This window comes from Thamnophis elegans, chromosome 11 (genome assembly GCF_009769535.1).
Source record: "Thamnophis elegans isolate rThaEle1 chromosome 11, rThaEle1.pri, whole genome shotgun sequence".
NCBI lineage: Eukaryota > Metazoa > Chordata > Lepidosauria > Squamata > Colubridae > Thamnophis > Thamnophis elegans.
The window spans coordinates 7,607,298-7,623,624 of record NC_045551.1 but is presented as its reverse complement, the minus strand read 5'-3'; the positions used below and the strand labels follow the sequence as shown (position 1 = coordinate 7,623,624).

Here is a 16,327-nt window from a genome sequence, read left to right as displayed (position 1 = left end):
TCAGGAGTGGCTTGACAAGAGGAATATGACATTTGAAGCCCATGTCCAGGATCCGTCTGTGTGTGATGGCTTTTGATGCACTGACTGCAGCCTCAGTCCATTCCTTGTGAAAGTCTCCAACACTTTTGAATGGCCTTTTCCTGACAATCCTCTCCAGGCTGTGGTCATCCCTGCTGCTTGTGCACCTTTTTCTTCCACACTTTTCCCTTCCACATAACTTTCTATTAATGTGCTTTGATACAGCATTTTGGGAACATCCAACTTCTTTTGCAATGACCTTTTGAGGTTTTCCCTCCTTATGGAGGGTGTCAATGATGGTTTTCTGCACAACTGTCAGGTCAGCAGTCTTTCCCATGATTGTGATTCCTACTGAACCAGACTGAGAGACCATTTAAAGGCTCAGGAACCCTTTGTAGGTATTATGGCTTAATTAGCTGCTTAGAGTGGGACACTTTGAGCCTAGAATATTGCACCTTTTCACAATATTCTAATTTTCTGAGATGGTGGATTTGGGGTTTTCATGAGCTGTAAGCCATAATCATTGCAATTATGACAATTCACGGCTTGAACTATCTTCTTTTGCAGGTAATGAGTCGATCTCATACATTAGTTTCATCTTTTAAGTTGCATTACTGGAATAAATGAACTTTTGCACAATATTCTAATTTTTCGAGTTTCACCTGTACATGTAGATATAGATGTAGAGGTGGTTATACATACACATACACATACACATACACATATACATATAACAGTAGTGGATTGCAGGTGGTACGCCCTGGTATGGGCGTACCAGAGCCTGGCCGGAGCACTGGGTACCGCTCCGGTACGCTGCTCCGGAGAGCCCACCTGCCTGGCTGTGCTCCTTACTGGTGTTTAAAGTCTTCAGCGCTTACACTTATGCGCACATCACGTACAGCACCTGCGCGACACTCTGCGAGCAGCTGGAACATCGCAGAGGCTAGCGGAGGCATCGCTGGATGGTAAGATGCATGCGCACGGACACTGCACACATCCACGACACCGGGACTGTTCCAACCGTACTGGTTGGAACGGGATCCGGAACCCACCACACACACACATGTATGTATGTATGTGTATGTATGTATATATGTGTGTGTGTGTGTGTGTGTGTATGTATATATATGTGTATATATGTGTATGTGTATCAGGGGTGGGTTTCAACCGGTTTGCGGTGGTCCCCGCGAACCGGTTGGTCGGCGAACCCGGAAGTAAGTAACTTCCGGGAACGGCGAAGGGCCCACCCGCATGCCCTCGCTCCTTACCCGGTTTTGACGAGTTCTGCGCTTCCACGCATGCACAGGATGCATACAGCGCCTGCGCGATCCTCCAGGAGCAGCTGGAGCATCGCACAGACGCTAGTACGCATGCATGCGCTGCGCCTGTGCACGAGGACACCGCCAGCCCCGTTCCAACCAAACCGGTTGGAACGGGGCGAGAAACCCACCCCTGATGTGTATGTGTATGTATGTATGTGCATGTATGTATGTATGCATTTATTCTCCTGTTCGTTTGTCCTATGTATGCTGCAGGGCAGATTTTACATGGTATTTCGTAGATTCCTTGGTTTTCTAGCTGGATTTTGTTTTGGGAGTTTCTTAAGATGTTGGCTATTTTTTGGTCAGTGTTGAAGGCTGTTTTGATATTGTGTTTGTGGAGAATTTTGCTGATTTTATCAGTGGTGCCTTTGATGTAAGGGAGGAGGGCGATGCCGTTGTCCTGTTCTGTGTCTCGGTTTTGGGTGGGAGTCTCCCTTTGGATTAGGTTGGTAATTGTTTTTCTTCGGAATCCATTGGAGATCTTCAGCCAATATCTTAAGAAACCCCAAAGACAAAATCCAGCTAGAAAACCAAATAGTCTATGAAATACCATGCAAAATCTGCCCTGCAACATACATAGGACAAACAAACAGGAGAATAAATGCACGCATCGCAGAACACAAGAACGGAATCAGAAAAAAAGAAAAAAATCCTCCCTTTTCCAGCACCTTAATTAATTTTGAAGGAACCAAATTAATCTCCCAAACTGAACACTTCAACAAGAAAATAATTATGGAAGCTATCGAAATAGAGAAACACCCCCCACAACATGAATAAACGTGACGATACCGCCCGCCTACCAGACATCTGGAAAACAGCCCTAGTCAACAAACGAGCCCCACCCACCACCCAGGCCATTACAACACGAAACAACAATGGACCCACAGCCAGCACCAATCAGCACCAATCTACCAATCATGATACAGCCACACATCCAATCAATCCACTTACTGAAACAAAGCCAGCACTCCACACACCCCCACCAAGATTTATAGAAAGACGGCAGCTCCGCCCACGCTTTAAGCCAAAAACACCAGTCTGAAGATGGTGAGTGAGACCTCGCCAAAACGTTGCCAAGACAATCTCAATAAATACACGGGAAAAGACCCGAATACAATAAGACCAGCATACCTACACCTGTGAAAATCTACGAAAACACACACACACAAACACACACACACACAGAGAGACAAAATTATATTGCTATTAGTTAACTGTTAGTGACAACATTCTCCCATATAATGCTACAACATGATTTGTTTGTCAGATTTGGTTTGTATCACATAAAACTAACCATTTATAATTAGTGTGGCTTGTTAGCCCAGCCAATTGTGATTTGGTCAATGGGCTAACAGTTAAGTTAGGGTTTAATAGGATATGCAGAATGTTGTGGCAAACCAAAGTTTAATTATTGTAATAGAATCTTGGTTTCATGCACTCAGTTTCCCTCCTTACCTCACTGGTTTGCACAAATTATAATTTGTCAATAATTTTGAGCTGGGAAGATGATGAATGAATCTTGGCTATTGCTTGCTCAATGAAAAATGGAGGGAATTGGAGCATGTAAAGCATGTAAAGAAAGAAACACTTAGCACTAGTTCATTCAAAGTCTGTATAAATCTGTTCGCTGTTAGTATATTATACTATATTGAACACAGGGAAGCAATCATCTATTGGAAATTCCTGCATTTTAATGGCTGTTAAGAAAAACCTTGAATTTAAGAGTGGCTAGATTTTTCAAGTATTTTAAGAAATGGGCCTTGAAAGTTGAGTACATCATCCTACCCCCCCCCCCTTTATTCCTTTGGGGGGGGTAGAAATAGTGTAAGTTAAAACCTTATCCTTATGATTTGTAAGAGCCACTTTACACTTGACTCCCATCCGGTCACATGGGTGGCAAGCCACTCCCACAAAGGAGGCCACACCCACAGAGTAGGTTCCAACGATTTTTGAAACCCACCACTGGAGCAAGGTGACAAAATTCAATTGCAACAGCAGTGAACTGAAAGTCCATTTTGAAGACAGATCATCCTAGAGAAAGTCTATTTATCTAATCGCTAAAAGCTGACATTTATTTGATGGCACCTAAACAATCAATTTCTTTTACACTGCTGTGTGGATGTTAAAGCTTTTTGTGACTAAGAATTTCTGCTTCTGTTTGTTACATGGCTTTATATGTAACATAGATATTTGCACATTCTCACATCAGCAAAAAATACGATGAAAAATATAAAATATGGGAGGATGAATTATTGTATTATTGATGTGCATTTTATTAACTCAGTTGCTTCTTGATAAAGCATCTTTGGTATAACTTTAGTACTTAGTACAGTGTGTGACCAAAATTTGGTATATGCTGGCACTCCCCCAAAAATACTGAGGATGTTTTGTTCTGTTTATAAGTGAATATTGGTAATTGTGTGTTGTGACAGACTCCTTCAGCTTCAATGGTATGAAAGGGAGCATGCAAAAGCATTAATGTTTAGCACCTGTCTAGATCTTCTTCCCCTGGATTCATACGGTTGCTCACCACAGCATATTTCTGGTACATGACATATTTGTTTAAGGAGCTAAAGGCTGGCTCTATGTGACCACATATACACTGTACATCTCAAAGCAACTTTTATATTAGAATCTTAGGTGGTATACAGCCCTGTTGTACACAAATGTCATTGTGTATCCAGTTTTCACATATGCCTTGTTTAAAAAGTTTTCAAATATCAGTTCAAGGTCATACCTGAACTACATTAGACTTATATGGTAGAACAGGGCTGTCAAACTCGCGGGCCGCGGGCCAGATGTGGGACACGCTGGCCACACCCATGCCCGGTTTAGCCAAGGGGGAAAAAGTCCTGATACGTTAACGTGGTGCTGCCGTGACAACACGAGTTTAACACCCCTGTGGTAGAATGTTAGAAAGAAGGCAATATTAATGGCAGTTATTTCAATTTTATGTTTCATTCTAGATACAGTATATAATTAAATATCATTGTGTGAATATTTTACTGGAATGTTTTACATATGTATGTATATATGTGTTGTATTTGTGCTGATAAATAAATAAAGGGAGACTAGTATAGATCTATTTCAAGCTATTTAGCTCTCATCAGCTAGCCATACCCTTACTGGGATTTGAACCTGTGCTGTATTACATATTAGGCAGTTGTGTTAGCCGCTAAGCCACAGGTTCTCCTCCTTTATCAGCTGAGCCAGGGAAATAGGTATGTATTTAGTGTCACAATCCCTGGTATGCCCAAATATGGGAGGAAGTCTACTGCTTCTATATATATAATTTATATATATATATAATTTTAAAATTGTAAGCTGTCCAGAGTTACTTGGTTGAGTTTTCCTTGGCTATAGAAATTGAATAAATAAACTAACAAAGTCATGTAAATATGTTTGGTTTTTGCGTTATGTATTGTATGAACTCAGTTTTTGGTTTTGGTTTATATATCATGGCTTGTAGCTTAGTTAGTGTAATGTATGTATTCAGGTACATCAGCATACAACAGTTTAACTTCTGCATGCCGTTATCTATAATTTTTACTTCTCAAATTTCATTTTATTTTACCGAGGGACACAATAATGTAGAGGACACATAGGCAACAAGGAGCTACAAAATGCTAATGGAGTAACTTTAATTGCAAAGGATAGAAACTGGAAATGATTGATTTCCATCTCACTTGCTACTAAATCATATTCTTTTGGAAAGTAAGAGAGAGCTCATGCATGTCTAGTTTAAATGTAAGTGAAGAATAACATCCAGGAGGTCCCAGTATGAGGAGAAAAGGGGTCTCAAGACCAGGACATTGATCTTCATCTCAATATTTTCCCATCAAGCTCTGGGTTATTTTAGGCTGGTCAATGATCTACTTCACATATCTTCTAAGTTTTTTCACCATGGCTCTTTAAATAAAATACAATTGGTCATGTTTGGATTAGCCATTAGCCATAATTTATAATGTAAGTGAAGAATAACATCCAGGAGGTCCCAGTATAAGGAGAAAAAGGGGTCTCAAGACCAGGACATTGATCTTCATCTCAATATTTTCCCATCAAGCTCTGTGTTATTTTAGGCTGGTCAAGGATCTACTTCACGTATCTTCTAAGTTTTTTCACCATGGCTCTTTAAATAAAATACAATTGGTCATGTTTGGATTAGCAATTAGCCATAATTTATAATGGCTGGATTAGAGCCGAGGTGGCCCAGTGGTTAAATGCAGCACTGCAGGCTACTTCAGCTGACTGCAGTTCTGCAGTTCGGCTGTTCAAATCTCACCGGCTCAGGGTTGACTCAGCCTTCCCTCCTTCCGAGGTGGGTAAAATGAGGACCCGGATTGTTGTTGGGGGCGATGTGCTGACTCTGTAAACTGCTTAGAGAGGGCTGAAAGCCCCATGAAGTGGTATATAAGTCTAACTGCTATTGCTATTGCTGAAAGCCCTATGAAGCGGTATATAAGTCTAACTGCTATTGCTATTGCTGAAAGCCCTATGAAGCGGTATATAAGTCTAACTGCTATTGCTATTGCTATAATACCCAATATTAATCCATCATTGGGAGGTGGGGGTGGGTGGGTTGCAGAATATTCAGCCAAAACAACTTTATTATGTAAATTCAGCCTGAGTTGTGAAGCTAGGCGTTTGAGTAAAATATTAATATGATTAGCTTGCACCACAATTTAATGTGGAGATAATGTTGCCACAGCCATTCCTACCATAAATCTCCGAATTCTGTGATATTTTAGAGGCATATATTGGCTTAATTACAATTCTCATTTTAAAAACAACAATTCTAATTACGTTTTACAAAAAAACCAAAACAGGTTTCAAAAGATTCAGTAGAACTTTTTTTTTAATCAAAGAGTTGATCATCATGTTGTACCACTTTTATAGCAATCCCTATTCCGAGATGCATCCCACTGATCCAGTGGTGGGTTTCAAAAATTGTTCGAACCTACTCTGTGGGGTGTGGCCTCCTTTGTGGGAGTGGCTTGCCGCCCATGTGACCGGATGGGAGTGGCTTGCCACCCATGTGACCGGATATGAAGATGCCAACGACACTTGTCAGAACCACCTTAAATTACCTCACACACAGCACTGGCATGCATAAGAATAGGATGTAAACTTGTTTTTTAAAAGGCATCTTTGGTTTGCGTTAAAACAACTTCAACACACGCAATGTTCTGATTGCACCAATGTTCTGATTTCATTTACTTATTTGTAAAATCCTCCATTAACATTAAGTCCTCATATCCTGTTTTAGCTAAACATCCATAATATTTAATACCAAAATTTTCTAATCCTCCATGCATATAATTTATTATCATTATCTTTTCTTTATTTAACTATATCCTATATCAGTGTTTCTCAACCTTGGCAACTTGAAGATGTCTGGACTTCAAGTCCCAGAATTCCCCAGGCAGCGAATGCATTCGCTGGGGAATTCTGGGACTTGAAGTCCAGACATCTTCAAGTTGCCAAGGTTGAGAAACACTGTCCTATATCATATCATTTCCCCGCTATTAGTTAAAACTTAACTGTATATAGTTTTGTTTTTTTATTATAATTATTATTGTTATTAATAATCTTTATATATAGTCCATAAATCAATTTAATAGGCTTTCCTCCCCGCAGTTCATATGTCTGTCTATTTAGCGAGGGGGGCGGGGCGGGGCAGAGATGGGCGGAGCTGGCTGGGGAATTCTGGGACTTGAAGTCCAGACATCTTCAAGTTGCCAAGGTTGAGAAACACTGTCCTATATCATATCATTTCCCCCCTATTAGTTAAAACTTAACTGTATCGTTTTGTTTTTTATATTATAATTATTATTGTTATTAATAATCTTTATATATAGTCCATAAATCAATTTAATAGGATTTCTTCCCCGCAGTTCATATGTCTGTCTATTTAATAATATGTATATATATAGTCCATAAATCAATTTAATAGGATTTCTTCCCCGCAGTTCATATGTCTGTCTATTTAGCGAGGGGGGCGGGGTGGGGCAGAGATGGGCGGAGCTGGCTGGGGAATTCTGGGACTTGAAGTCCAGACATCTTCAAGTTGCCAAGGTTGAGAAACACTGTCCTATATCATATCATTTTCCCTCTATTAGTTAAAACTTAACTGTATATAATTTTGTTTTTTATATTATAATTATTATTGTTATTAATAATCTTTATATATAGTCCATAAATCAATTTAATAGGCTTTCTTCTCCGCAGTTCATATGTCTGTCTATTTAGCGAGGGGGGTGGGGCAGAGATGGGCAGAGCTGGCTGGGGAATTCTGGGACTTGAAGTCCAGACATCTTCAAGTTGCCAAGGTTGAGAAACACTGTCCTATATCATATCATTTCCCCGCTATTAGTTAAAACTTAACTGTATATAGTTTTGTTTTTTTATTATAATTATTATTGTTATTAATAATCTTTATATATAGTCCATAAATCAATTTAATAGGCTTTCCTCCCCGCAGTTCATATGTCTGTCTATTTAGCGAGGGGGGCGGGGCGGGGCAGAGATGGGCGGAGCTGGCTGGGGAATTCTGGGACTTGAAGTCCAGACATCTTCAAGTTGCCAAGGTTGAGAAACACTGTCCTATATCATATCATTTCCCCCCTATTAGTTAAAACTTAACTGTATCGTTTTGTTTTTTATATTATAATTATTGTTATTAATAATCTTTATATATAGTCCATAAATCAATTTAATAGGATTTCTTCCCCGCAGTTCATATGTCTGTCTATTTAATAATATGTATATATATAGTCCATAAATCAATTTAATAGGATTTCTTCCCCGCAGTTCATATGTCTGTCTATTTAGCGAGGGGGGCGGGGTGGGGCAGAGATGGGCGGAGCTGGCTGGGGAATTCTGGGACTTGAAGTCCAGACATCTTCAAGTTGCCAAGGTTGAGAAACACTGTCCTATATCATATCATTTCCCCCTTATTAGTTAAAACTTAACTGTATATAATTTTGTTTTTTATATTATAATTATTATTGTTATTAATAATATTTATATATATAGTCCATACATCAATTTAATAGGCTTTCCACCCCGAAGTTCATATGTCTATTTAGCGAGGGGGGCGGGGTTAGAGAATGGGCGGAGCATCCGGCTCTGCCACACTCAAAGATGACCGGAGCCTCCCAGAGACCAAAACCTCGTCGACAGCCGTATTTGGGGAGGTCTATGACTTCTTCTCGAGGACATCTCGCGAGATTCCCAGCCGCAAGCTCCCGCCCTACCGCGCGCCGCTCTTGGTATTCCGAAGCTCCCGCCCCGGCGGTTCTAAGTCGGTTGAACTGAGCGGTAATGGCGGCGGGCTGTTAAACGGCTCCTTGGAAGGGAGAGAGGAGTATTGGGCTCCTCGCTTCGCCGCAGCTCTCGATCCCCCCCCCCCCGAAAGGTTTGAGGGAATGAGCCGACAACCTCTGTCGCCGCCAGGAAGGAGGAGGAAGGAACGGAAGCGGCGGTAGGCGAGGTGAGGCGGCTCTCCCGGCGGTGGGGCTGAAACCCAATTGAGGGGCTTGGGGGGGGGGGAGAAGCGAGAGGAACTTGACAGGGTTTCGGCTTTCGGCTCCTGGGATTCAGAAGCTCCTAGCCTGTTTCGGAGTTTTGTTACCTCTGGTTCGGCTTTTCCTTTTTTTTCCGCCGCCCCCTTTTTTTCCCCTGCGCTCCGTTCCCTCTGCAGTTCGGCCTGGATTGTCAACCGCTTCTTCCTGATTTAAAGGGAGGAAGCTCGGGTTCCTATTGAGACCCCCCCCCCCGAATTAGGGAAGAGACACACGCCCTTTTCTACCTCTTGTTTCAGGTCATTTGTACTGAAGGAATCCCAGAAGGAGCTAAATTTATTCGGACGGCCAGGAAAAAAATCCCGAGCTTTTTTTTTTACATTGTATGGAGATATAGAGAGAGATTTTGGGGGGGGGGGGGAGAAATGAGTTATTCAGAAAGGGGTGGTTCTGATCATTTTTATTATTTACAAGAACTAGCTTGAAATACGGATACTTACTTATTTTCATGCCTTCCCATCAGTACTAGTGGCACAAACTCGTATGCAAAATAACACAAGTGGCCAGGTAAGGTTTCTCTCCCCAAGGAATTTACTTTTTATTGCGTTTTAGTCTGTTTCAGACTATCTATCTATCTATCTATCTATCTATCTAGATAGATGATAGATAGATAGATAGATGATAGATAGATAGATAGATGATAGATAGATAGATAGATAGATAGATAGATAGATAGATAGATGGTAGATAGATAGATAGATAGATAGATATGTTGTATTTGTGCTGATAAATAAATAAAGGGAGACTTTATCAGCACAAATAATTATCAGCACTTTATCAGCACAAATAAAACACAAATATAACAAAGGCAACAGTAAAAATATTGGGTTTCTGTCGTGATGGACTCTTGTGACGAGCCGATTGACAGAGAATGGAAGCAGTTAGCTTCCTCCCATAATTGGGGCATACCAGAGGTTGTGACTTTATATGTGTGTGTGTGTGTGTGTGTGTGTGTGTGTGTGTGTGTTTAAAGTCACATACATACATACATACATACATACATACATATATATGTTGTATTTGTGCTGATAAATAAATAAAGGGAGACTAGTATAGATCTATTTCAAGCTATTTAGCTCTCATCAGCTAGCCATACCCTTACTGGGATTTGAACCTGGGCTATATTACATACTAGGCAGAAATCTTAGCCATTAGGCCACAGGCTCTTATCCATTATCAGCGAAGCCAGGGTGAAAGGTATCTATTAGATTTCTTTTACAAGCACAAATACAACAAAATGTAACAAAAAGGCAACAGTAAAAATATTGGGTTTCTGCCTGGATGGTCTCTTGTGACGAGCCGAAGGACAGAGAATGGAAGTAGTGACCTTCCTCCCATATTTGGGCATACCGGGGGTTGTAAAAGAAATCTAATATACATATATTTATATTACAGGCTCCAGGTAGCCCCTCGACCTATGACCACAATTGGCCCCAAAATTGCTGTTGCTTTCTGTGACACAGTTGCAGTTTGCCTCGTTTTATACAACCTACCTTGCCGCACATCGCTAAGTGAACCGCTTCAGTTGTTAAGTCAGGAACAGTTTTTAAGTGAATCCGCCTTCCCAATTGACTTTGCTTGGGACTTTGCTTTCTGTGAGCGTACTCAGGGAAAGAAGGAAGGATGTTTCCCCATGCCCCATAGGACGGGCAGCCCTGTTGGGAGGTAGCAGGTGATATCTGTTTTTGCATGCTGTGTTTGAACGTTGTAATTGTCTTGCTTTAGCTGTTTGTAGACCTATTGTCCATGTTTCATGCCATTGGAGCTGTGAATTTGGTACAATTTTAACGTGGTACAAAAAGTTACCTGTTTGTATGTGTTCAATTGGCTAATGTATTTTATTGGATGATTGTTCAAAAGCCATTTGGAAATCAATATTATCTGTTGTATCAGACTGTCAGCGCATCTTTATTTCTCTCAGAAAATTATAAACGGTTGGGGAGAAAGTACCCCATGTAGAATTGATGTTAACAGAATATAATGAGGAACGTTACCCAGATGCATAGTGTTAATTTGCAGAAAGCTGTAAATTAGCCAAATATAAGAATCATTAATAAAATGTATTTCCAAACGTGGCTATGGCTTTGGATTTGCTGAAAATTAAAAGGTATAATCCAAGCAAGAATCAGTCTCATCTCTAATTTGCAATATCAACAAGTAGATGGCATTGTAGGACTATCATAAGGCACTGTCAGTCATCATTTCCTCATTCTCCTGTAGTATCAATATAATACTCCACAGTAATATTGAATAATTTTTAAAGTTTTAGAAGGAACAATTAAGGTTTTCATTTTAAAAAAATTACAAACTCCTGGTTTTATGACTGGCTGTTCTTTAATGACTGAAAATGTTTTTGTTTAAAAAAAGTTAAAATGAAGTTTTTATAGAGAGCCCACTCTGAGGAAAGAATAAGTTCAGCAGAAACAGTATTAACAGATTCTACATTTACAAAATGAATCATGACTTTTTAAAAAATTCTTGTCTATCAGTACTTGTATTTCATATTAGTTTTGACTGCAATACGCTGTACTGCTTTTGATGATGGAAGCTGGTTTGATTGTTCAAATTTCACCTTAACATTTTGAGTTAAATTTCTGCTGTTAAGTTAACCTGGGATTTCTTTGAAAGTGAAAAATGGGAACTTGGTCAGCGCCAAGGAAATATTGCATCATTCACTAGACTTAGACTTAGAATAACTTTATTGTCACTTTGAATGTACATTAATTGGCATACATTAAAATGAAATTATGTTGCATTCAGCTCTCAAAGGGTCACTAATCTTCATTATCTAATTTTTCTCCCTGTTTAGCAGTTGGAGAACATAGTAGGGATAATCTCTGGACAGTGATCTGGATTCCAGAGCTGGGAAAAATCGGTAATGTTTCGATATAGCATTTTAAAAAATCACGGATCTATACAGTAGAGTACCTTAGGTCTGAAATATCATCTGGTATTCATACAAAACATTTTGGACACCTGGAAATTCCATATGTAATTGGTACCACTATGGTCATATGTGTGGCAAACCAGTGGTTGCATGCAAGGTGCTTGGTAGAGCATACAGTATTCCCCACTTAGCCATTTTTTGGTTATGCATGAAATGAACACAGCCTTAGATTTATTGACTATTCCTTTAATGTGATATACTATTACCAGTAGTAATGCTTCTCTGGATTCTGTGAAAGAAAAATAGGACAATCTTTGCAGGAAAAGAATTAGTTTGACATTTATCACTCAAGTTTTATATCAGGACTCAAAACAGAGACAAAGTAAAATCAATGCATTTCAATACCCCAATATAACTTATGGCAGATCCGAAACTGACTTGTTTCAGAAAAATAGAACTTTAAAAGCACTATTAAGTAAGAAATACACCAATACATAAACCATACTTGTTAGACTCTTTCCGGATCTGTAATGAGCAATCTAACTGAACTTGCTGGAAAGATTGTATTTACTTGCATTGATTATCCCTGGCAGCTTTCTTTTTTCATTGTCTCGTTTTTTTAATAAGCATTCCTTCTTTCATAAGCCAAAGCTAAATTTTCTGGATAATCTATACATTATTTCCTAAAGTATTTCTATCTGTTATTTTTATTTAGCATGGCTTCTCTACTATGCACCCTGAGTACACACACTCATATATTACTAAATTGATAAGATGTGTGCAATAGTACAGTGCTTGCAAACTCAAAAATATAGTTTAATAGTACTGTATGATGTTAGTAAAAATGGGGTAAGACTGGATTTTGTTTGCAAGTAAGTCCAAAATGTGCCAAAATTGACTTGTACTCTAGCAAGTGATGTTGTATATAGCAAATACACTGTGTGTGCAATTACTAGGCAAGTGTGTATTTTGACCATATCATCATTTTATGCATATTTTCCACCTCCAAGCTATATAAACTTGAATGCTTAGTGGATATAAACATATCAGGTGATGTGTATTTGTGTAATGAGGGATGGTGTGGCCTAAGGAAATCAATAACTTATATCAAGGTATGCAAAATCATTAGACAGCTTCTTTTCCTCAGGCAAAATGAGCCAAAAAAGAGATTTAACTGACTCTGAAAAGTCAAACATTGTAAAAAGTCTTTCCGAGGGATGTAGCACTCTAGAAATTGCTAAGATATTGGGGTGTGATCACCGAACCATTAAATATTTTGTTGCAAATAGTCAACAGGGTCACAAGAAATGTGTTGAGAAAAAAAAGACACAAATGAACTGTTAAATATTTGAGAAGAATCAAACGTGAAGCTACCAGGAACCCATTATTCTCCAATGCTGTCATGTTACAGAACTGCAATCTGCCTGGAGTGCTCAGAAGTACAAGGTGTTCAGTGCTCAGAGACATGGCCGAGGTAAGGAAGGCTGAAACCTGACCATCACTGAACAAAACACATAAGTTGAAACTGCAAGTCTGGGCCACAAAATATCTGAAAGCAGATTTTTCAAAGGTTTTATGAACTGATGAGATGAGATGAGATGAGAGTGACTCTTGACGGACCAGATTGCTGGCTGTGGCTGGATCAGTAATGGGGTACTTAGCTTCAGTTCGACTCAGATGCCAGCAAGGTGGAGGTGGAGTACTGATATGGGCTGGTATTTAAAGATGAGCTAGTTGGACTTTTTGGGTTGGAGATGGACTCAAAATCAATTCCCAAACCCACTGCCACATTTTAGAAGACACTTCAAGCAATGGTACAGGAAAAAGTCTGCATCTTTCAAGAAGACCCTGATTTTTATGCAGGACAATACTATCACATGCATTGAAATACTCCACCCTGTGGCTAGCCAGTAACAGCCTTAAAGATGAAAGAATAATGACATGGACCTCTTCCCCACCTGACCTAAACCCTCTTGAGAAATTGTGGGCTCTTCTTAAATGGGGGATTTACAGTGAAATAAATAAATACACCTCTCTGGACAATGTCTGGGAGGCTGTGGTTGCTGCTGCAGAAAAAGTTGATCGTTAACAGATCAAAAAACTGACAGACTCCATGAATGGAAGGCTTATGACTGTTATTGAAGAGCAACTGTATTGGTCACTGGTTTTTTTTAATGTCAGAAATGTTTATTTGTAAATTTTGAGTTGTTTATTATTCTCACTTTAACAGATGAAAATAAATGAGTGAGATGGGAACATTTTCATTTTTCATTTAGTTGCTTAATAATTCTGCATGCTAATGGTTGCCCAATAATTGTGCACACATATTAGATATTCCCCTAAGAAAACCAAAACCTCACTTTTACTTTCTTAAATATTCAAGCTTGATGTTTATTAACATTTTGGATTGACTGAGAGTACTGTAGTTGTTCAATAATAAAATTAAACCTCAAAAATACAACTTGCCCAATAATTGTGTATGTGAGATAGACATCTGACAGCCTGTACCCACAGGCCAATGAAAATTAAAATTAAATAAACATTGTACATGTATCATGAGTTTACGACTTACAACAGTTTGTTTAGTAACCATTCAAAGTTACAATGTCTCTGAAAAAAGTGACATAACATTTTTCACATGACCATTGCAGCATCCCCATGGTGACATCATCAAAATTAAAATGCTTTGCAACTGACTCATATTTTTGACAATTGCAGTGTTCCAAGATCATGTGATCCTCTTTTGCAATTCTCTGACAAGCAAAATCAATGGGGAAGACAGATTCACTTAATACCCGTTACTAACTCAACAATTGCATTGATTCATTTAACAACTGTGGCAAGAAAAGTCATAACATGGGGCAAAAATGTTTCGCTTAGCAATAGAAATTCTGGACTCAATTGTGGTCATAAATTGAGGACTGTCTGTATACTGATTGTAGACAGATTGATTTCCTGTAGACAGTCTGTAGTCCTGTAGACAATCTGCAGACAGATTGACTGTAGACAATCTGTAGACAGTCCAGTCCTGTAGACAATCTGTAGACAGATTGATTTCCTAAAACCTAATCTACCATTTCTGTCTGATACCATTAATATACATAAGGAAGTGAAGATTTGATTTCAGGTTTGATTAAGGATGAAAGGACCAACATGTCTGAAAGCATGAATTGGCATGGAATATTGAAAAAACATGTTAGGTAACTTGAATAGATGGGTTTGAACAAGATGAGAGAATACAGAAAATCTCTGGACTATTTAGAGACCTAAGCATGAATGACATGGTGATAGTTTACTGAGGATCTGTTTTGGAAAAATGTCTGTTTTAAACTCTGCCTTATTGATATTATACGTGGCAATGGAATAATTCTAAAACGAATGTGATTTTTTTATGATGAAATATTAGAATATATGTAGTTGTCCTTTAACGACTGCCCTGTTTAGCAACCATTTCTAATTATAACAGTTCTGAAAAAATAAATTTAGGACTGTCCTCACATTTGCAGCCATTGCAGTGTCCCATGGTCACATGATCCGTATTTGCGTACTTTACAGCCAGCTTCCAACAAGCAGAGGATCAATGGAGTCAGTGGAGAATCCAGCTGTAAAATTGCAAGTCACGGTCATGTGTTGTTTCACTTAACAACCATATTAGTCAATAATTGAGTTGCTGATTCCACTTGAGTTTGTTAAGCAAGTAATTTCTGAAATATACAAGGGTGAGAGTGTTTCTAAATGTGGAACAGATTATTGTTTAGTAATAGATCTTGGGGGGGAAATGAAAGTGAAGAAGAAAAATGAAATGAGTAGAATGAAATGAGATTGACAGTAGGAATATGTATGAAAAAATATTGGAATGAACAAAAAGTAAAGAAAGTTTGGAATCTATATTGAACAAAGTAAAATGAATTATGTTATGGAATACCACAGAAATGGGTGAAATTATGGTAATGTGAAGTATGAAAAAGTATTTTTAGTGGAAAAATGATGTAAAAAAGCTGCAAGTGAGAAAATGCAAATAGAATAATACAGGTAGTTGTCAATTGAGCCCAAATTTTGTATGTTGCTAGGGATATGGATATACAATGGGGCAAAAAAGTATTTAGTCACCATCAATTGTGCAAGTTCTCCCACTTAAAAATATGAGAGAGGCCTGTAATTGACATCATAAGCAGACCTCAACTATGAGAGACAAAATGAGAAAACAAATCCAGACAATCACATTGTCTGATTTGGAAAGATTTTTTTTGCAAATTATAGTGGAAAATAAGTATTTCGTCACCTACAAACAAGCACGATTTCTGGCTCTCACAGACCTGTAACTTTTTCTTTAAGAAGCTCCTCTGTCCTCCACTCATTACCTGTATTAATGGCACCTGTTTGAACTTGTAAGCAGTATAAAAGACACCTGTCTACAACCTCAAACAGTCACACTCCAAACTCCACTATGGTGAAGATCAAAGAGCTGTCAAAGGACACCAGAAATAAAATTGTAGACCTGCGCCAGGCTGGGAAGA

General features: G+C 38.8%; 1 protein-coding gene across 2 annotated transcripts in view; it reads left to right on the top strand.

Moving 5' to 3' along the window:
- Positions 1-8,590: 8,590 nt before the first annotated feature.
- CEP350 (centrosomal protein 350) overlaps positions 8,591-16,327 on the top strand; it is an 86,739-nt gene continuing 79,002 nt past the window's right edge. The window contains exon 1 of one of the 2 annotated variants that reach the window (XM_032226185.1): positions 8,591-8,832. The gene's annotated coding sequence lies outside the window, so the exon portion shown is untranslated. Of the gene's footprint in view, positions 8,833-10,299; positions 13,285-16,327 lie in introns of those variants that run through there. The other variant, XM_032226186.1, reaches the window with a different exon arrangement.